The sequence below is a fragment of the Parambassis ranga genome, unplaced genomic scaffold, assembly GCF_900634625.1.
Source record: "Parambassis ranga unplaced genomic scaffold, fParRan2.1 scaffold_65_arrow_ctg1, whole genome shotgun sequence".
Lineage (NCBI taxonomy): Eukaryota > Metazoa > Chordata > Actinopteri > Ambassidae > Parambassis > Parambassis ranga.
In genome coordinates, this window is record NW_021144809.1 from 1 (window position 1) to 21705 (window position 21705).

Below are 21705 nucleotides of genomic sequence, written 5' to 3' on the forward strand. Positions count from 1 at the left end.
CAGGTCCAGACTGCGGTTCTGCATCGACATCTGACGACACGCGGGCCTGTGGACACAGTGAAACAAAATCAGCTTCGCCGTCGTACCTCTTTGGAATAACATCTGTCAAAGGATTCATCAAGTGTTTGGCTTTCCATGGCAGGCAATACATCATGTATTTAACTGATGAACACACAATGCATTTCAAACATTTAGCATTTTGGAGACGTCAGCGTGGCTGGACTGCACCCACTGGCATGACTGTTACGACGAGCAATGGCACAGATTTTTTTTCAAATGCAGATTGTATGTAATGACTGTAACTTCATGGCATGATTCACACACTCAAAACGTGCGTTCAACCTCTAATGACACATCTTGCTTGTACGTTTTAAAGCCACCGCCAACAAACACACAACATTGTGTGGGACAATTTATCGACTACAATACCAAGGCTTTGACATTAAGGGGAAACCAGGGCACTGTTTGGCAGGACACAACCGCCCACTCCAGATCCTCCAGTCCCTGTGTAAAACACACAAAAATATAACACCTGCAATTGTGTAAACTTCAAATCTGTCTTTATCAAAACACATTCCAATGTTCCAAACTCACAAATATGAGCAAACCACAAAAACTTCCATCAACAACTTTTATTCAGTCATTTCACAACATGGCATTGACAAAAATAAACAAAAGGTCGCAGGCCGGAACGCAGCGATGCCGGGGAGTGACGTCACCGGACCATCTGGAAGACAAGAGACAAACATGTCAGTGAATCGCCAACTCAAACGCACACTGCATTTCAAAATACACTTCGCTTGCAAGCTCCACTTACCATTCCTCGTCAAGGCGCGCCCCGATTGTCGAACGTGTCGTGCTCATTTCTGCAAAGGCAAATTCTGGACACGGCTGTATTGACTGAAATGGATCCATTACAAAAAGCATGTTTGGGTTTGTGGTGACGCAAGTCTGGCCAAAACTGTCCAGGTCAAGACCACCCCTCCGGTACAGAAGACCATTATTAAACAAGGTTAACATGACAATGACAAACAGGATTAAAGGGTTAGGGTTAGGGGTTAGGACACTTCCAGTACACGCTGTGGAAATGTGGAATACATATTTATTGACAAAAAAAACAAGCAGGTCAACTTTTGTCCCCCAGCTCAGATTCTGGCCTTTGCTCCACCCCCACCACCACAGTGTTAGGTGGAGTTGGGGTGGCAGTGGGTACCTGACAGATAAGCAACAGAAACGGAGAGAAAAAGCACAGGTTTCTGGAATGACGTGACCATGCGATGCAATGCCACCACAAAACGCAAGGGGTGGGACCAGAAAAGGATCTTTGTCCTTTTCAAGCACTGACCCCACCTCTCACCTGTCCAGGTGAAAGGCAGCACAAAACCTTTGTTGACAACCCAGCAGCAATTTGCCACACCATGACACACATTATTCATTATTCATTCATTTCCCACATTTCCCCCATCATTGGTATAAAGGGACCATTCTGAAAGTGCTGAAATTCCAAAAAAACCAGCACCCCAGCACATTTGAATATCATGTTGGTCACAGAACCCATACTTGCATTTCCACAATTCCCTTGTGCAAGTACTTGATTAAAACATTGCAGTGACATTGTTGGTTTGAAATGCCACTGATTGATTTCCCAGTTGTCCACAGCTTTGATCCGGGTTTGAATGTGTTTGCTGATAGCATTGCTCATTTGTTGTTGCAACTGTGCGTTTTTCCATCCTTGCTCTTTACTTTAGCAGTCATGTGCTGCTCTGTTCCAACACCGAGTATGTTTGTATTTCATTTGTTCACAATGTCTCCTTGCTGTAACCGTTTCCATGCATATGTTACATTGAGAAATCCTTGGTGCCTGTTGTGCGACACATTTGGCGTTCCTTGCTCCTTTTTTGGTTGTTGTGTGTGCTCTTAGTCCCGGTCAAGTCACCCAAACCACACCTCAACCCCCCAAAAACAATCGACTAATCCACAAGCTCAACTCCAACTAACAACATGCCGGCATTCTAGGATCTAAGCTACAACATCCACAACCTTGACCCTACATTGCACAACACAATACACCCAGACCCTCAGTCAGTCAAACAGTCCAGGGCACGTTGGTGCACGCCCGAATCCATCCGGAGCCAAAGTCTTGGTGAGATTTCCAACTCGGAGAGGTCGTTTGAAATCCTGTCCATTGGGGTTCCGGAGACAGGGCAAAAACGCTCTACTTGAGTGTTCGGGCCAAACCTAAAACAAGTCCTCTGACATTCAAAACAATTTCTGCATTTAAAAAAAAACACCAGAAAAACACAAGTTAAATACCTACAGTTTCACAAGGTTTTACATTACCTCCACATCTGCAATAGACTGGTGGTGCGGTCTGAGAGAGAACACTAAAGCAATTACTGTACACCACGCTGACAGCAGAGGCGACGACGCGCAGATGCTTCAAGGTGCTCTTCATCTGCGGAGGAGAGGACAGACCATATTAGGACAGTAACCTTCCTTTGTTAATTGCCATTGGTGACAATCATCGCACCTGTTGAACTGCAGAGGCCAACCGAGTCCTTCAGCATTTCTTCGATGCCTACGGGACAAAGCGGTCACAAAGCAAATACTGTAAGTAAGCTGCTGGGGTAGGATGCGTTACATGACTTGCAGACTGAATACCTACACATCCAGGCTTCTAAAGTCAAACAGCAGTATCGCACCCATCTTCACACTGATGTACTACGATGAGTTGCAGACACATCACCTCACCGGCAGAAATCCACCCTTCGGTGTGATGAATCGGTGGTCCTGTGAGAAAAAAAGTGCTAAGGAATAATGTTCACTGAAAGGACGTGTTAAGATGACTAGCAAACACACTACCTTACTGCAGAAATCCAGCCTTCGAGGCGACAAATCAGTGGTCCTGTGAAGCAAAAAATAAAAACATCACAGCAGCATGGTGAGTGTCTTCACTGGCAGGATGTGTTAACAAGTTGCGGACATATTACCTCACTTGCAGACATCCGGGTGTCCGCTCGGCGGTTCTGCCGAACAACAAAAATCAGACTGGTAAGCAAGCGTCTTCGCTGGAAAGATTGTGTAACATGAGTTGCAAATATACTACCGTACTCGCAGGAATTCCACCTCTCAGGTGACGAATCAGTGGTCCTGTGCAGCTAAAAACATAATAAACACAGTGGTAAGCAAGCATCTTCACTGGAAGGAGTGTTATGATGACTTGCAACACACTACCTTAATCCCAGAAATCCGGCCCTTCCGGGTGACGAATCTCTGCTCCTGCAAAGAAAAAGAGTCACAGCAGCATGGTAAGTGTCTTCACTGGCAGGATGTGTTAACAAGTTGCGGACATATTACCGTCACTTGCAGACATCCAGGTGTCCACTCAGCGGTTCTGTGGAACAATAAAGTCGAGTGGTAAGCAAGCATCTTCACAGGCATGCTCACTAGCATGTGTAGAGAACAGTTGCAGACACGTTACCTTCCCTGCAGAAATCCGGCCTTCCAGGTGACTAATCTCTGCTCCTGCAAATCAAAAGAGCCACAACATTATGGTAAGTGTCTTCACTGGCAGATGTATTCAGTTGCAGACATATTACCTCACTTGCAGACATCCAGGTGTCCACTCAGGCGGGTCTGCGGAACAATAAAGTCAGAGTGGTAAGCAAGCATCTTCACAGGCATGCTCACTAGCATGTGTAGAGAACAGTTGCAGACACGTTACCTTCCCTGCAGAAATCTGGCCTTCCAGGTGACATCAGCGGTTCTGTGAAGAACAAAACAGCCATGAACGCACTCATATTCCTCCAACAACCAAAAAGCCCATGATAAAAAGCACCCATAGTGGCTATGCTACCTAGCTGCCTACATCAAAGTGAAAAGTGACCCTACACTTTCGGCTACCGCTCGTCCTAAGTTTGAATTAGACTTCTTTACGCGCTCCAAGGCCACACCTTTTTTAGGAAGCATAGTTTGTTCTAAGAATTTACTTTGTACGCTACAACTACTTGACATATTTACAGTTAAAGGGAACACTGACACTTCATATTCTATTTCATTTGCTGCCTAGTTTAGACACCGACACTTTAATCTGTCTCACTTCTATTAACTACTCTTGCTGTTGATGAAGATTCTCCAAATTAACCTAAAGGACTATTTTTCTTACGCTCTGTTAAAACACTAATGAACGCACGTGCTACTTAACGAACTCGTTGTGCCACCATATAAGGTGATATACGCAACATCGAAACTTCACTTCAAGAACGCCAGGTTTGGGCCATAATTCTAGCCTCTACACTACCGCTTTGACTAGTTGCCCTGGAATCCTGGTCCTATTTATTACACTAAACAACTACTCTGGGCATTTTAGCAACCAAACAACTCCACAAGACCAACAACTAGCCCATCGTCAACAACCCACCTACACCATCACAACAAACCAAATCCCAGCACCAAGAGCTCCTACAATACTAGCTACCAGCTAACATAACGTCTGCATCCCTAATGTTACTTATATAACTACTAACGTCTCTCCTACCCTACTAGCCATTAAAGTTATATATTTATAAATTTGATCTACTATTAAATAAGTCTAGGCCATGTTTTCCTGACGTCCTTTTCTTACTATGCTGCTAGCACGTGGTAACGAAGCGCAGACTTTAAAACGCCTACTTAATCACATCATTACACAACATTATTGGATTTTTGGCTAGATAACGACGAATGTTTGTCCTATTTTATGCTTCCTGTCACAGCGCCTAATGGTTTAAATTTAACTCCTACCATCTCCTACATTGTCCTATTTTATATAGGCTTCCTGTCACAACCGCCTAATGTTTAATTTAACTCCTACCTCTCCTACATTGTCCTATTTTATATGCTTCCTGCACAACCCTATGGTTTAATTTAACTTCCTACCGTCCTCCTACATTGTCCTATTTTATATGCTTCCGTCACAACGCCTAATGGTTTAATTTAGTCTCTCCTACACTGTCATTCGTTTGCTTATTCTGCCCTACATTGTCCTATTTCCAAGCTAACGCCTCCCAAAGCTCCTACATCAGTTCAGGAGCACCCGTCCTGCAGACGTATTAAACGCCTGTCTCCCCATCTCCTCAGAAATGGACTTCAAGTTTCCACAACAATTGCTGATTGATTGGAACATTGCTGTGACGCTGCTCGTCGTCATGTTGACATGGCACACACTGAGTGTTTGAATCCAGAAGGTTTGTCCAGGTTCTGATGCAGTTGCTGAAAGCGTGGATCATTTTTCTTCTCGTCTTCAACTCTTCAGAGATCCCCACAATGCTTCTTCCTTTAAGGAGTCATGAGCTGTTCCGTTCAATGCAAAGTTGATCCATTTCTTTTGATTTTCTGTCCACGTGGATTCATTTGTCACGTGTGCTTTGCTGTCACCATTTTCATTTCAGCATTTCAAAACTGGTCAAGGCTGCTAGTGTTGTAGCATCACACTATTCATTCCCCCTTTGGGTGTTGACCATTCACAGTCAACAAAAAAAAACCACCAATCAAATCCAATCCATCAAACCAATCCAATCCACCAAAAACCACAGTAACACATGGTAAAACACAACAAACCCACAACACAGAACCACCACAACAACAACAACACTAACCAGATGCCGGCATCCACACACCCCCTAAACACAACCTCCTACACACCTGTCATCCCTAAACACTAATTTAATCTTACTTAATCCTACCTTAACGCTCTAATACTAATTTTATATTATATATAAATCTATATATTATAGTTATTATAGTTAAGGACCCTGACTCTATTTAACATCTATTTTATAGTTTTATTGAGCCTATTTTAGTCCGTCTACTGACATAATAATTTAGGTTAACCTAATTTCTTTGTCGCACCTTTCCACTACGAACACTACTTTTGATTTATTTATCTATGTAGTCTTACTTATCTATGGTATCTTAGTTTATGTATCTATGTTAATTTATTTAATTAGACTATGAATAATATAATGTTTATCACTACACTACTGCCTGCGTGAGGGGAGAAAATATGAGGTGAAAAAAACCATGCCATACAGAAATAACAAGAAAACCGATGACCTGACACAGCGGGACATGAAGACGTCTCCTCAGACCACAGGCGGGCCTGGCTTGTGGATGACCAGGTGCAGGCAGAGGCACTGGAGACGCTGGTGCTGTGATGTGGTCGTCAGCTGAGGAGGACAAGATGGACCATGTTTAACACCAAATATAACACATGATCTGCAATGCAGAGTTAAAACACTGCAGACATGAGGGCAACACGAGTAAAACCAAACGCTGATGGAAGTACTCGCAGTTGAGGACCAGGCCGAGTCCGAGCAGAGTCTTCAGGTTGGTGTGTCCTACCATCAGCAGTGAAGCAGCCAGGAAACATCCACTCACCTTGTTGAGTTCAATCCACTGCAACGTCTCCCAGACAGCACCAAGGAAGGCCTTCAAGGCCTGAAGAGGGAAAATCAGACGTGATGACACAATTTACAACTAAATTCAACTTTAAAAAAAACACTTCATGACTTCATTGTAAATTCACAAGCAGGCAGCGCCCGTCCTCAGAGCCTGGATCCTCTGCAGTCTGTGCATTGTTCCTGAGCGCCATGTGCTCTGATTATCACTGCTTTCAGCTGTGTGTCTTCAACTGTCTCCTGTTCACCACTACATGGAGACAAACTTTGTTAGTTTGGAAGCATTAACTTCACAATGATATTTATGAAGCGTTTGAATGTAACACTTATTGTTGAACACAGACAATAATGCTTCCCTTTTATCTCAGCGACTCTGTAATGAAGTCCAGATGATCTGCAGCCATTCACAGGGTGGAAGCACCTGCTCTGGCTTCTAAAGACAAAACAACATTCATCAACTTGTGTCTTCATCTTCACTGTAAACTCAAACAAGCCAACAGCACCTGCTGCAGCTCCTCGCTGTGCGCCATGTGCCCGCCAGCAGCAGGCCGCTGCCTCTGCTTCCAGGCCTTTCTGTGGAACCAGGCCTTCTCTCTTCTCCTTCGGTCGAACCAGGGCCCTTTCTCTAATCTTTCGGTGGATGTTACACCACCAGTACATCAGACCAAGCAGCTGAACTTCCACACCTGCTTCAGGTTGTCTCCAAAATGGCGCCAATGTGCTGCCAACTTATCACTTCCTGAGAACTTCTTCTTCTTCTGTTTAATGGAGAGTGACAACCAATGTTTGAGGTGCATTACCGCCACCTACTGTCCCTCTCACCGATCCTTTAAACATGAAAACCCAAAAAACCTCCTAAACACTAACTGTGTTTTTATATATTTATTTATTTAGTCAAATGTCCACAGGATGTTGTTTTTGTTTGGCTTCATCAATCACACAATTAATTTACATATAAACAATATATAAATGACCAGTAGAAGCCCACAGTTTCTGGCTAATGACTGAGAACAAGAGCAGACATGAACATTATTTTTGTAGTCTTTAAGTTTGACCTCTTTGTTTTACATTAGCAGATCAGCTAGTGCTGCAAATAGTAGCAGTGTCAGTGTACGACGTAGCTCCATTCACACACAGCAGCTGTTTGTGGACTCGTATTCCAGCTAGCCGGCTAGTCACTAGGTTCTACAGTACAGTCTTATGATTTTTCTGTGGTTGCGTTACAGTGCCACTACAGCAATTTCATAGGAATCAAACCTGGCTCTTAAAGCACTCCCTTAACCACCTGAGCCACTCAGGCATTTGGACCTCCCCTCAGTGAACCTTTCACTCTTTACTTGGAGTGTTTCACTAGAAAAAAGGAACTGGAACTGAACCCAGTCCCACAGAACAACACACCACTCACTTAACCCTCTGAGCCATTCTTTCAGATGTATGCACATTTTCTCCACTCACTTTTCACTCTTCACTTTGACTGTTCACAAAATAAAAAATGCAAGAATTAAACCCAGGTCCTTCAGGTCCTTCCTTGGCCCAGCCAACTCTCTGAGCCACTCTCTCAGACACAAAACTGCCTAAACCTGAGGCCTTCAAAAATTAAAATGCCTACTTAAGCAGTTCTCTCTGACTCTTGGGCGCTTTCTTGGCTTGGCTTTCAGTCTTCTCTTACAATGTTGAACTAAGACACTGGTTTGACAAATGTGCAGAGCTGGTAAACGAAATTTGCAATGCAAAGCAACCCGGACCAGGCCAACTACACTGTCCTGCAAAAAGACAAAATGGCAGAGGAGAAGTCTTTCCTAGAAGAGGAAAGACACGGGGACTCCCCATCTCTGGGCAGTTTAATTAGGACTGAAGTCAAACAAAGACTTCACATAGACTTGGTCGACATTTCACAAAACAATAATCCACACGAACAAAACACGGTGGCTTTTCATAAAGTTCATGTAGACAGCAGCGTCACCACAACAGCTGCACTGGACACGGAGCATATGTTGATGTGCAAAGATTTGTGCACACACACACACACACATCAACATAGTTCAGATAAATGTGACTTACCCTGTGTATTTCCTGCTTCTTTTCTGGAAGTGACACCTACAACAGAGCAAGGCAAACGTTCTCCACATGACATTGTCCAAATGGTCTAAACTCCCCAAGCCTACTCACTGTTAGTCTTATTAACAGCCTTTTTAAATTCAAAGTGACGTTTCACCTGCACATGAGGCTCCATGCCACAAACAGCAGTCCATGAAAAAGTTGTTTTCAGGGCAGCAAACTGTTGCCGAGCGCTTCAGTGTGTTTCTACAAAGCAGTCGATTCTATAGTATGAACTCTGGAGTGGTATGTATCAGGGCAGGGGTGCAGGGGAGGGAAGAGAGAAAGTGGTGGAGGCTCAAGGGGGATGAATGCTCCGTATTTGACCAAAACCAGAAGCCAGCCAAAAGTTAGAAGCCACTAACAATGGCAGCTCATACCTTGTACAGATCCTTAACATGGAGGCGGGGAAGCTTTCATTGAGTGGGTACATGACAAGATGGTGGCTTTAGGAGTTTACCGAGACACACTTAGCTACACATTTACGCTCTCATGGGAACAAACTATTGTCTATTGTCTGTCACTAGGGGTTTCCAGGCTCTGGTGTCTGGTGTCAGAACCTGCTCACCGGACCAGTAGTTTACTCCCTCGGTGTCGCCACCAGCAGTGGCCGACCATCTCTAGCAGCTTAGCAGTGCTCAGCTACAGGGCACGACGTCAGGGCAGAGAGGGAACGTCATGGATCATGTGACCGACCAACGTAGATCTAAGTTATTATTATATCGGTCCATTTACTATTATTTTGGGCCACACAGACTGACTGTGACTACAAAGTAACTTCTCATTAGTCTGACCCTGCAGGCCGTGCTCGGCCTCCATGTCTGATCTTCTGAAAAAGGCACTGTAGCATCCCATATGCTCCTAGAGCATTAACCGCTGCAATCAACCAAATTCCCTACACTGGACCTGCAACGCCGACAGTAAACTGGAAAAAGGACGCATGACAAAAATTGTCTTAAGACAGCAAAATACACCTTACCACAACCGATTGGACGGCCCCTCCAATTTGGCAGGTGGTGAATGCAGGAGAAGAGAAGAGGCTGCAGTGCAGGATCAATCAACACAGCGCCACCCTGATGGAAACCTGCAACCATAGTGGAACAAACACACAACAAGCATTAGGCCCTGTGGCCGTCACACTCTCCCTCCTGGAGCTCCAGCACAGTACCAGGGGCACGAAAAAAAAAATAAAATAAAAAAATTATTAAATCCCAGTGCGCTACAGGTACCCCAGAAAAACCCTCTGGGCGCAACAGCTCGGCAGCCAGCTTACCGTCCCTCACCAACGACAACTTCTGCCTCTCTAAATGCAGCTGCGTCCTTGACGGACAGTCGCACTCTAATTCACCCTCCGCCCTGGATGCTGGACAGCCCCGGCAGTGTGAGCAGCCTTCAGAAGGCCAAGATGCTGGACAGCTCCGACACTGTGACTGGGCTGGAAGACATGGGCGCGCGACCGGTGTAAAAAAACCAAGCGAAGCTGATGAATTCAGTGCTTGCCGTAGTCCCGGGAGTGTTAACAAGAACTCCAACCGCTGGACATCGGCGTAAACAGGGCGTTCAAAGTTAAGTTGCGAGCAGCGTGGGAGCGATGGATGGCAGACAGCGAGCACAGCTTTACTGGGAGGGAGCGCCGCGCGCGATACGCCAGCATATGTGAATGGATTGTGGATGATGCGTGGACTCATGTTTCTGCAGTGACTGTTGTCCGAGCTTTTGTGAAAGCCGGCATAATTTCTGAACAACAATAATAATGATTGCCGATCAGCCAGCCGGCCACGTGTGTAGCTGTGACTCTGACAGCGATGAGAGGGAAGCTGGCAGGTTTGAACTCGCGCAGTTGTTTCCTGTTTATTTTGTAATAAATATTCTGTAGAAATATTCTGTTTGCCAGACGCGAGAATGCGCTGTGCGCTCTGTGGTTTTCTCTGGGCGCTCTGGACAATCCTCCGCTGGGAGTGGATTTCTTTGCGCACCGGCCGTGGCCCCGGATGCTTCTATATGCGTTTCCTCCTGTCACTAGTGACCAGAAGGGCGCCAATAAGAAATGCTCCTCAGTGGGATTTGGCGTTAGTTTTACGCGCACTAACCAGGGCGCCCTTTGAGCCTCTGGACACAGTTTCACTGAAGTTTGTGTCTTAAAACTGATTTGTTCTCTGGCTTTAACGTCTGCAAAGAGAGTCAGTGATTTATCTGACCTCTCTGCGGCCCCCAGCACAATAAACCCTGCGTGTCTCCTAGAGCATTAACCGCTGCAATCAACCAAATTCGCTACACTGGACCTGCAATGCCGACAGTAAACTGGAAAAAGGACGCATGACAAAAATTGTCTTAAGACAGCAAAATTCACCTTACCACAACCGATTGGACGGCCCCCCCAATTTGGCAGGTGGTGAATGCAGGAGAAGAGAAGAGACTGCAGTGCAGGATCAATCAACACAGCGCCACCCTGATGGAAACCTGCAACCATAGTGGAACAATCACACAACAAGTATTAGGCCCTTCGGCCATCACACTCTCCCTCCTGGAGCTCCAGCACAGTACCAGGGGCACGAAAAAAAAATAAAATAAAAAAATTATTAAATCCCAGTGCGCTACAGGTACCCCAGAAAAACCCTCCGGGCGCAACAGCTCGGCAGCCAGTTTACCGTCCCTCACCAAAGACAACTTCTGCCTCTCTAAATGCAGCTGCGTCCTTGACGGACAGCCGCACTCTAATTCACCCTCCGCCCTGGATGCCGGACAGCCCCGGCAGTGTGAGCAGCCTTCAGAAGGCCAAGATGCTGGACAGCTCCGACACTGTGACTGGGCTGGAAGACATGGGCGCGCGAGCGCCCGTCTTACCGCCGGTGTAAAAAAACCAAGCGAAGCTGATGATTCAGTGCTTGCCGTAGTCCCGGGAGTGTTAACAAAGAACTCCAACCGCTGGACATCGGCGTAAACAGGGCGTTCAAAGTTAAGTTGCGAGCGGCGTGGGAGCGATGGATGGCAGACAGCGAGCACAGCTTTACTGGGAGGGAGCGCCGCGCGCGATACGCCAGCATATGTGAATGGATTGTGGATGATGCGTGGACTCATGTTTCTGCAGTGACTGTTGTCCGAGCTTTTGTGAAAGCCGGCATAATTTCTGAACAACAATAATAATGATTGCCGATCAGCCAGCCGGCCACGTGTGTGGCTGTGACTCTGACAGCGATGAGAGGGAAGCTGGCAGGTTTGAACTCGCGCAGTTGTTTCCTGTTTATTTTTGTAATAAATATTCTGTAGAAATATTCTGTTTGCCAGACGCGAGAATGCGCTGTGCGCTCTGTGGTTTTCTCTGGGCGCTCTGGACAATCCTCCGCTGGGAGTGGATTCTTTGCGCACCGGCCGTGGCCCCGGATGCTTCTATATGCGTTTCCTCCTGTCACTAGTGACCAGAAGGGCGCCAATAAGAAATGCTCCTCAGTGGGATTTGGCGTTAGTTTTACCGCGCACTAACCAGGGCGCCCTTTGAGCCTCTGGACACAGTTTCACTGAAGTTTGTGTCTTAAAACTGATTTGTTCTCTGGCTTTAACGTCTGCAAAGAGAGTCAGTGATTTATCTGACCTCTCTGCGGCCCCCAGCACAATAAACCCTGCGTGTCTCCTAGAGCATTAACCGCTGCAATCAACCAAATTCGCTACACTGGACCTGCAACGCCGACAGTAAACTGGAAAAAGGACGCATGACAAAAATTGTCTTAAGACAGCAAAATTCACCTTACCACAACCGATTGGACGCCCCCCCCCCAATTTGGCAGGTGGTGAATGCAGGAGAAGAGAAGAGACTGCAGTGCAGGATCAATCAACACAGCGCCACCTGATGGAAACCTGCAACCATAGTGGAACAATCACACAACAAGTATTAGGCCCTTCGGCCGTCACACTCTCCCTCCTGGAGCTCCAGCACAGTACCAGGGGCACGAAAAAAAAATAAAATAAAAAAATTATTAAATCCCAGTGCGCTACAGGTACCCCAGAAAAACCCTCCGGGCGCAACAGCTCGGCAGCCAGCTTACCGTCCCTCACCAAAGACAACTTCTGCCTCTCTAAATGCAGCTGCGTCCTTGACGGACAGCCGCACTCTAATTCACCCTCCGCCCTGGATGCTGGACAGCCCCCCAGTGTGAGCAGCCTTCAGAAGGCCAAGATGCTGGACAGCTCCGACACTGTGACTGGGCTGGAAGACATGGGCGCGCGAGCGCCCGTCTTACCGCCGGTGTAAAAAAACCAAGCGAAGCTGATGAATTCAGTGCTTGCCGTAGTCCCGGGAGTGTTAACAAAGAACTCCAACCGCTGGACATCGGCGTAAACAGGGCGTTCAAAGTTAAGTTGCGAGCGGCGTGGGAGCGATGGATGGCAGACAGCGAGCACAGCTTTACTGGGAGGGAGCGCCGCGCGCGATACGCCAGCATATATGAATGGATTGTGGATGATGCGTGGACTCATGTTTCTGCAGTGACTGTTGTCCGAGCTTTTGTGAAAGCCGGCATAATTTCTGAACAACAATAATAATGATTGCCGATCAGCCAGCCGGCCACGTGTGTGGCTGTGACTCTGACAGCGATGAGAGGGAAGCTGGCAGGTTTGAACTCGCGCAGTTGTTTCCTGTTTATTTTTGTAATAAATATTCTGTAGAAATATTCTGTTTGCCAGACGCGAGAATGCGCTGTGCGCTCTGTGGTTTTCTCTGGGCGCTCTGGACAATCCTCCGCTGGGAGTGGATTTCTTTGCGCACCGGCCGTGGCCCCGGATGCTTCTATATGCGTTTCCTCCTGTCACTAGTGACCAGAAGGGCGCCAATAAGAAATGCTCCTCAGTGGGATTTGGCGTTAGTTTTACGCGCACTAACCAGGGCGCCCTTTGAGCCTCTGGATACAGTTTCACTGAAGTTTGTGTCTTCAAACTGATCAGTTCTCTGGCTTTAACGTCTGCAAAGAGAGTCAGTGATTTATCTGACCTCTCTGCGGCCCCCAGCACAATAAACCCTGCGTGTCTCCTAGAGCAGCGGTCCCCAACCTTTTTTGCACCACGGACCGGTATCATGTAAAACAATACTTTCACGGACCGGCACAGAAAAAAAACAAAAAAACAAAGTGCATAAACAGACAACTTACTCTTATGCTTAATTAGTGGGAGCCTTTGAGCTTTCTCAGCAATGAGGCGGTCCCATCTAGGGATAATGGGAGACATGACACCCGAAGTGTGTTTCTTATGTCCAGTCCACTCCGTAATTTTGTTTTGGCCGTCATTAATTGCTTCAGTCGTTCTTGTTCATGTTTTCTTCCATGGCTTGTCTTTTAATGCAGGGTGCTCGGTCTCGCAGTTTTGAAGGCTTCGTTGCCTCATTTGCCAGTCTGTCGCCACATATCACTCAGAGCGGACTTGGTGTGTGAGAATCACCTGTTGCAATAAATCCGTATTTTAAATAGGACTCCTGATATAGTCTTTTAAATGCGGGTTTCTTTTTCTTTGAAGGGGTAGGCTCCTCTTCTTCTGTCTCCTCGTTAGGCCTTTTCCCCTTTCCGAAGAAGCTCTCCAAAGACGTTTGTTTTTTATTCATTTTTGCTGCTTGTGGGCTTAATTTTGGGGTGCCGTATCCCGTGACCGAGACAAGCGTCTGGGCAGGTGCTTAAAGGCACAGGCGGATGAATCTGATCGATTTATAAATGAAACAGCTGTCAGACTCAGATAATGATTAATATATGTTTTGCTCAGTCTTTCTGTGCGGCCCGGTACCAAATGACCCACGGACCGGTACCGGTCCCCGGCCCGGTGGTTGGGGACCACTGTCCTAGAGCATTAACCGCTGCAATCAACCAAATTCGCTACACTGGACCTGCAACGCCGACAGTAAACTGGAAAAAGGACGCATGACAAAAATTGTCTTAAGACAGCAAAATTCACCTTACCACAACCGATTGGACGGCCCCCCCAATTTGGCAGGTGGTGAATGCAGGAGAAGAGAAGAGACTGCAGTGCAGGATCAATCAACACAGCGCCACCCTGATGGAAACCTGCAACCATAGTGGAACAATCACACAACAAGTATTAGGCCCTTCGGCTGTCACACTCTCCCTACTGGAGCTCCAGCACAGTACCAGGGGCACGAAAAAAAAAAAAAATAAAAAAATTATTAAATCCCAGTGCGCTACAGGTACCCCAGAAAAACCCTCCGGGCGCAACAGCTCGGCAGCCAGCTTACCGTCCCACACCAAAGACAACTTCTGCCTCTCTAAATGCAGCTGCGTCCTTGACGGACAGCCGCACTCTAATTCACCCTCCGCCCTGGATGCTGGACAGCCCGGCAGTGTGAGCAGCCTTCAGAAGGCCAAGATGCTGGACAGCTCCGACACTGTGACTGGGCTGGAAGACATGGGCGCGCGAGCGCCCGTCTTACCGCCGGTGTAAAAAAACCAAGCGAAGCTGATGAATTCAGTGCTTGCCGTAGTCCCGGGAGTGTTAACAAAGAACTCCAACCGCTGGACATCGGCGTAAACAGGGCGTTCAAAGTTAAGTTGCGAGCGGCGTGGGAGCGATGGATGGCAGACAGCGAGCACAGCTTTACTGGGAGGGAGCGCCGCGCGCGATACGCCAGCATATGTGAATGGATTGTGGATGATGCGTGGACTCATGTTTCTGCAGTGACTGTTGTCCGAGCTTTTGTGAAAGCCGGCATAATTTCTGAACAACAATAATAATGATTGCCGATCAGCCAGCCGGCCACGTGTGTGGCTGTGACTCTGACAGCGATGAGAGGGAAGCTGGCAGGTTTGAACTCGCGCAGTTGTTTCCTGTTTATTTTTTTATTTTTGTAATAAATATTCTGTAGAAATATTCTGTTTGCCAGACGCGAGAATGCGCTGTGCGCTCTGTGGTTTTCTCTGGGCGCTCTGGACAATCCTCCGCTGGGAGTGGATTTCTTTGCGCACCGGCCGTGGCCCCGGATGCTTCTATATGCGTTTCCTCCTGTCACTAGTGACCAGAAGGGCGCCAATAAGAAATGCTCCTCAGTGGGATTTGGCGTTAGTTTTACGCGCACTAACCAGGGCGCCCTTTGAGCCTCTGGATACAGTTTCACTGAAGTTTGTGTCTTAAAACTGATTTGTTCTCTGGCTTTAACGTCTGCAAAGAGAGTCAGTGATTTATCTGACCTCTCTGCGGCCCCCAGCACAATAAACCCTGCGTGTCTCCTAGAGCATTAACCGCTGCAATCAACCAAATTCGCTACACTGGACCTGCAACGCCGACAGTAAACTGGAAAAAGGACGCATGACAAAAATTGTCTTAAGACAGCAAAATTCACCTTACCACAACCGATTGGACGGCCCCCCCCAATTTGGCAGGTGGTGAATGCAGGAGAAGAGAAGAGACTGCAGTGCAGGATCAATCAACACAGCGCCACCCTGATGGAAACCTGCAACCATAGTGGAACAATCACACAACAAGTATTAGGCCCTTCGGCCGTCACACTCTCCCTCCTGGAGCTCCAGCACAGTACCAGGGGCACGAAAAAAAAATAAAATAAAAAAATTATTAAATCCCAGTGCGCTACAGGTACCCCAGAAAAACCCTCCGGCCGCAACAGCTCGGCAGCCAGCTTACCGTCCCTCACCAAAGACAACTTCTGCCTCTCTAAATGCAGCTGCGTCCTTGACGGACAGCCGCACTCTAATTCACCCTCCGCCCTGGATGCTGGACAGCCCCGGCAGTGTGAGCAGCCTTCAGAAGGCCAAGATGCTGGACAGCTCCGACACTGTGACTGGGCTGGAAGACATGGGCGCGCGAGCGCCCGTCTTACCGCCGGTGTAAAAAAACCAAGCGAAGCTGATGAATTCAGTGCTTGCCGTAGTCCCGGGAGTGTTAACAAAGAACTCCAACCGCTGGACATCGGCGTAAACAGGGCGTTCAAAGTTAAGTTGCGAGCGGCGTGGGAGCGATGGATGGCAGACAGCGAGCACAGCTTTACTGGGAGGGAGCGCCGCGCGCGATACGCCAGCATATGTGAATGGATTGTGGATGATGCGTGGACTCATGTTTCTGCAGTGACTGTTGTCCGAGCTTTTGTGAAAGCCGGCATAATTTCTGAACAACAATAATAATGATTGCCGATCAGCCAGCCGGCCACGTGTGTGGCTGTGACTCTGACAGCGATGAGAGGGAAGCTGGCAGGTTTGAACTCGCGCAGTTGTTTCCTGTTTATTTTTTTATTTTTGTAATAAATATTCTGTAGAAATATTCTGTTTGCCAGACGCGAGAATGCGCTGTGCGCTCTGTGGTTTTCTCTGGGCGCTCTGGACAATCCTCCGCTGGGAGTGGATTTCTTTGCGCACCGGCCGTGGCCCCGGATGCTTCTATATGCGTTTCCTCCTGTCACTAGTGACCAGAAGGGCGCCAATAAGAAATGCTCCTCAGTGGGATTTGGCGTTAGTTTTACGCGCACTAACCAGGGCGCCCTTTGAGCCTCTGGATACAGTTTCACTGAAGTTTGTGTCTTAAAACTGATCAGTTCTCTGGCTTTAACGTCTGCAAAGAGAGTCAGTGATTTATCTGACCTCTCTGCGGCCCCCAGCACAATAAACCCTGCGTGTCTCCTAGAGCATTAACCGCTGCAATCAACCAAATTCGCTACACTGGACCTGCAACGCCGACAGTAAACTGGAAAAAAGGACGCATGACAAAAATTGTCTTAAGACAGCAAAATTCACCTTACCACAACCGATTGGACGGCCCCCCCAATTGGCAGGTGGTGAATGCAGGAGAAGAGAAGAGACTGCAGTGCAGGATCAATCAACACAGCGCCACCCTGATGGAAACCTGCAACCATAGTGGAACAATCACACAACAAGTATTAGGCCCTTCGGCCGTCACACTCTCCCTACTGGAGCTCCAGCACAGTACCAGGGGCACGAAAAAAAAAAAAAATAAAAAAATTATTAAATCCCAGTGCGCTACAGGTACCCCAGAAAAACCCTCCGGGCGCAACAGCTCGGCAGCCAGCTTACCGTCCCTCACCAAAGACAACTTCTGCCTCTCTAAATGCAGCTGCGTCCTTGACGGACAGCCGCACTCTAATTCACCCTCCGCCCTGGATGCTGGACAGCCCCGGCAGTGTGAGCAGCCTTCAGAAGGCCAAGATGCTGGACAGCTCCGACACTGTGACTGGGCTGGAAGACATGGGCGCGCGAGCGCCCGTCTTACCGCCGGTGTAAAAAAACCAAGCGAAGCTGATGAATTCAGTGCTTGCCGTAGTCCCGGGAGTGTTAACAAAGAACTCCAACCGCTGGACATCGGCGGTAAGACGGGCGCTCAAAGTTAAGTTGCGAGCGGCGTGGGAGCGATGGATGGCAGACAGCGAGCACAGCTTTACTGGGAGGGAGCGCCGCGCGCGATACGCCAGCATATGTGAATGGATTGTGGATGATGCGTGGACTCATGTTTCTGCAGTGACTGTTGTCCGAGCTTTTGTGAAAGCCGGCATAATTTCTGAACAACAATAATAATGATGCCGATCAGCCAGCCGGCCACGTGTGTGGCTGTGACTCTGACAGCGATGAGAGGGAAGCTGGCAGGTTTGAACTCGCGCAGTTGTTTCCTGTTTATTTTTGTAATAAATATTCTGTAGAAATATTCTGTTTGCCAGACGCGAGAATGCGCTGTGCGCTCTGTGGTTTTCTCTGGGCGCTCTGGACAATCCTCCGCTGGGAGTGGATTTCTTTGCGCACCGGCCGTGGCCCCGGATGCTTCTATATGCGTTTCCTCCTGTCACTAGTGACCAGAAGGGCGCCAATAAGAAATGCTCCTCAGTGGGATTTGGCGTTAGTTTTACGCGCACTAACCAGGGCGCCCTTTGAGCCTCTGGATACAGTTTCACTGAAGTTTGTGTCTTAAAACTGATCAGTTCTCTGGCTTTAACGTCTGCAAAGAGTCAGTGATTTATCTGACCTCTCTGCGGCCCCTAGCACAATAAACCCTGCGTGTCTCCTAGAGCATTAACCGCTGCAATCAACCAAATTCGCTACACTGGACCTGCAACGCCGACAGTAAACTGGAAAAAGGACGCATGACAAAAATTGTCTTAAGACAGCAAAATTCACCTTACCACAACCGATTGGACGGCCCCCCCAATTTGGCAGGTGGTGAATGCAGGAGAAGAGAAGAGACTGCAGTGCAGGATCAATCAACACAGCGCCACCCTGATGGAAACCTGCAACCATAGTGGAACAATCACACAACAAGTATTAGGCCCTTCGGCCGTCACACTCTCCCTACTGGAGCTCCAGCACATTACCAGGGGCACGAAAAAAAAAAAAAAAAAAAAATTATTAAATCCCAGTGCGCTACAGGTACCCCAGAAAAACCCTCCGGGCGCAACAGCTCGGCAGCCAGCTTACCGTCCCTCACCAAAGACAACTTCTGCCTCTCTAAATGCAGCTGCGTCCTTGACGGACAGCCGCACTCTAATTCACCCTCCGCCCTGGGTGCTGGACAGCCCCGGCAGTGTGAGCAGCCTTCAGAAGGCCAAGATGCTGGACAGCTCCGACACTGTGACTGGGCTGGAAGACATGGGCGCGCGAGCGCCCGTCTTACCGCCGGTGTAAAAAAACCAAGCGAAGCTGATGAATTCAGTGCTTGCCGTAGTCCCGGGAGTGTTAACAAAGAACTCCAACCGCTGGACATCGGCGTAAACAGGGCGTTCAAAGTTAAGTTGCGAGCGGCGTGGGAGCGATGGATGGCAGACAGTGAGCACAGCTTTACTGGGAGGGAGCGCCGCGCGCGATACGCCAGCATATGTGAATGGATTGTGGATGATGCGTGGACTCATGTTTCTGCAGTGACTGTTGTCCGAGCTTTTGTGAAAGCCGGCATAATTTCTGAACAACAATAATAATGATTGCCGATCAGCCAGCCGGCCACGTGTGTGGCTGTGACTCTGACAGCGATGAGAGGGAAGCTGGCAGGTTTGAACTCGCGCAGTTGTTTCCTGTTTATTTTGTAATAAATATTCTGTAGAAATATTCTGTTTGCCAGACGCGAGAATGCGCTGTGCGCTCTGTGGTTTTCTCTGGGTGCTCTGGACAATCCTCCGCTGGGAGTGGATTTCTTTGCGCACCGGCCGTGGCCCTGGATGCTTCTATATGCGTTTCCTCCTGTCACTAGTGACCAGAAGGGCGCCAATAAGAAATGCTCCTCAGTGGGATTTGGCGTTAGTTTTACGCGCACTAACCAGGGCGCCCTTTGAGCCTCTGGATACAGTTTCACTGAAGTTTGTGTCTTAAAACTGATTTGTTCTCTGGCTTTAACGTCTGCAAAGAGAGTCAGTGATTTATCTGACCTCTCTGCGGCCCCCACCTGCCTCAGGATTCAGGGGGGTGGCAGTTCGGCTGTGTTGCATCCTAATCCGAATTTTACACCTAAGAGCATCACTGGCTCTTTCAGATCCAGGGTGATAACGTCCGATGTTTTTTCCCTCCTCCTCACAGCTCTGATGAGGAGGAGAGGACATCTCATCTCTGTCCGGTGCGCGCGCTGTCCTGCTATGTTGCGCGCACAGCCGCTGTGCGCCGCACGCAGCGTCTGTTTGTGCATTACAGAGTTCAGTTTTGGGGGCCCCAGCCGCTACACACACAGCCACACATATCCCTCTCTAGCCCCGAAACCAGCCTTAAAAAAATACAAACACCAGCACAATAAACCCTGCGTGTCTCCTAGAGCATTAACCACTGCAATCAACCAAATTCGCTACACTGGACCTGCAACGCCGACAGTAAACTGGAAAAAGGACGCATGACAAAAATTGTCTTAAGACAGCAAAATTCACCTTACCACAACCGATTGGACGGCCCCCCCAATTTGGCAGGTGGTGAATGCAGGAGAAGAGAAGAGACTGTAGTGCAGGATCAATCAACACAGCGCCACCCTGATGGAAACCTGCAACCATAGTGGAACAATCACACAACAAGTATTAGGCCCTGTGGCCGTCACACTCTCCCTCCTGGAGCTCCAGCACAGTACCAGGGGCACGAAAAAAAAATAAAATAAAAAAAATTATTAAATCCCAGTGCGCTACAGGTACCTGTGGAAATATATGGTCAAACTTGGTCAAAATATATGTCTGTCTGCATATATGGTAAAAGTGTATGGTTGTGCATAGATCCAGACCTCTGGCTGAGGTCATAAAGCATTCTGATGTTTAATGGTGTGTTTAGATATTCGAACTGCAAACCCCTAGTTGACCCAGAGATGTAACCAAAGAGACAAGATATACTCAAGGCCGTAACAGGAGGATCTGTGAGAATACACACACACCCTCACATCTGAGATGTGAGTGGGAGAACTTCAATGTCTTTTAGTTTCGTATACGCCCTCCACCTTGTGATTATTGAATATGCATGTTTCACTGAAAAACATTACCTTTTATGCCTTTCTATGTAAATGTAACCACACCTTGTTGTAAGATTAATAAAACGAGCCTAATGCATGGGACAGACAGAATGCAAGTGGTCAGCTGCAGGAGCAGATCGAGGGGTCTGTATTGAGCTGTGCATTCTCCCTTTATATAAAGGCGAAACTGAAACTGATCAGTACTGGTTTTCATTCAATGTTCTGTGCTTCGGGGACGGAGTCTGGGAATCCGGGGTGACCAGATTAGGTCACAACAATTGGGGGCTCGTCCAGGGGATCAAAGGGCAAAAAATCATCCTCAGATCCGTCAATTGAACACAAGGGCCGATTACGAACAGACAGAGGACACGTGGCGCCAACAATAAGGTAAGCAGACCTTTTATATCTGCATTGACTACTCTAAAATGTAACGTGTCCCGAGTCTTAGTAGTAATCTGTCTGTAAAAGCAAAAAGAACATTGACTGAATGAATTTAACTGTATGTGAATGAATATGACTACAGTGAAATAACCGTATGTGAATGTATATGACTACGGTAAATGAGTAATGACTACAGCTGTTTAAGAGATAAGTAAATGATGCCTGCAGAGGAATAATGCCTGCAGAGGAATAATGCCTGCAGAGGAATAATGCCTGCAGAGGGATAATGCCTGCAGAGGAATAAGAGAAAAAGGGGTAGCAGAAAATCCTGAGTGTGGCGACTCCACCGGTGCTCTGACGAGGGGCCGGAAAAGCTGGGTTTGAG

General features: G+C 47.8%; 2 long non-coding RNA genes across 2 annotated transcripts; both read right to left on the minus strand.

The window, feature by feature from the left end:
• Positions 1-2702: 2702 nt before the first annotated feature.
• LOC114431255 (uncharacterized) lies at positions 2703-3024 on the minus strand. Its single transcript, XR_003670056.1, has 3 exons — positions 2991-3024; positions 2863-2905; positions 2703-2790 (listed from the first exon to the last, which is right to left on the minus strand). It is a non-coding gene; the product is annotated as an uncharacterized LOC114431255 (long non-coding RNA).
• A 3692-nt stretch (positions 3025-6716) lies between these two features.
• LOC114431273 (uncharacterized) lies at positions 6717-9568 on the minus strand. The gene is made up of 4 exons (XR_003670058.1): positions 9514-9568; positions 8499-8534; positions 6941-7195; positions 6717-6870 (listed from the first exon to the last, which is right to left on the minus strand). It is a non-coding gene; the product is annotated as an uncharacterized LOC114431273 (long non-coding RNA).
• Between the last annotated feature and the right edge of the window lie 12137 nt (positions 9569-21705).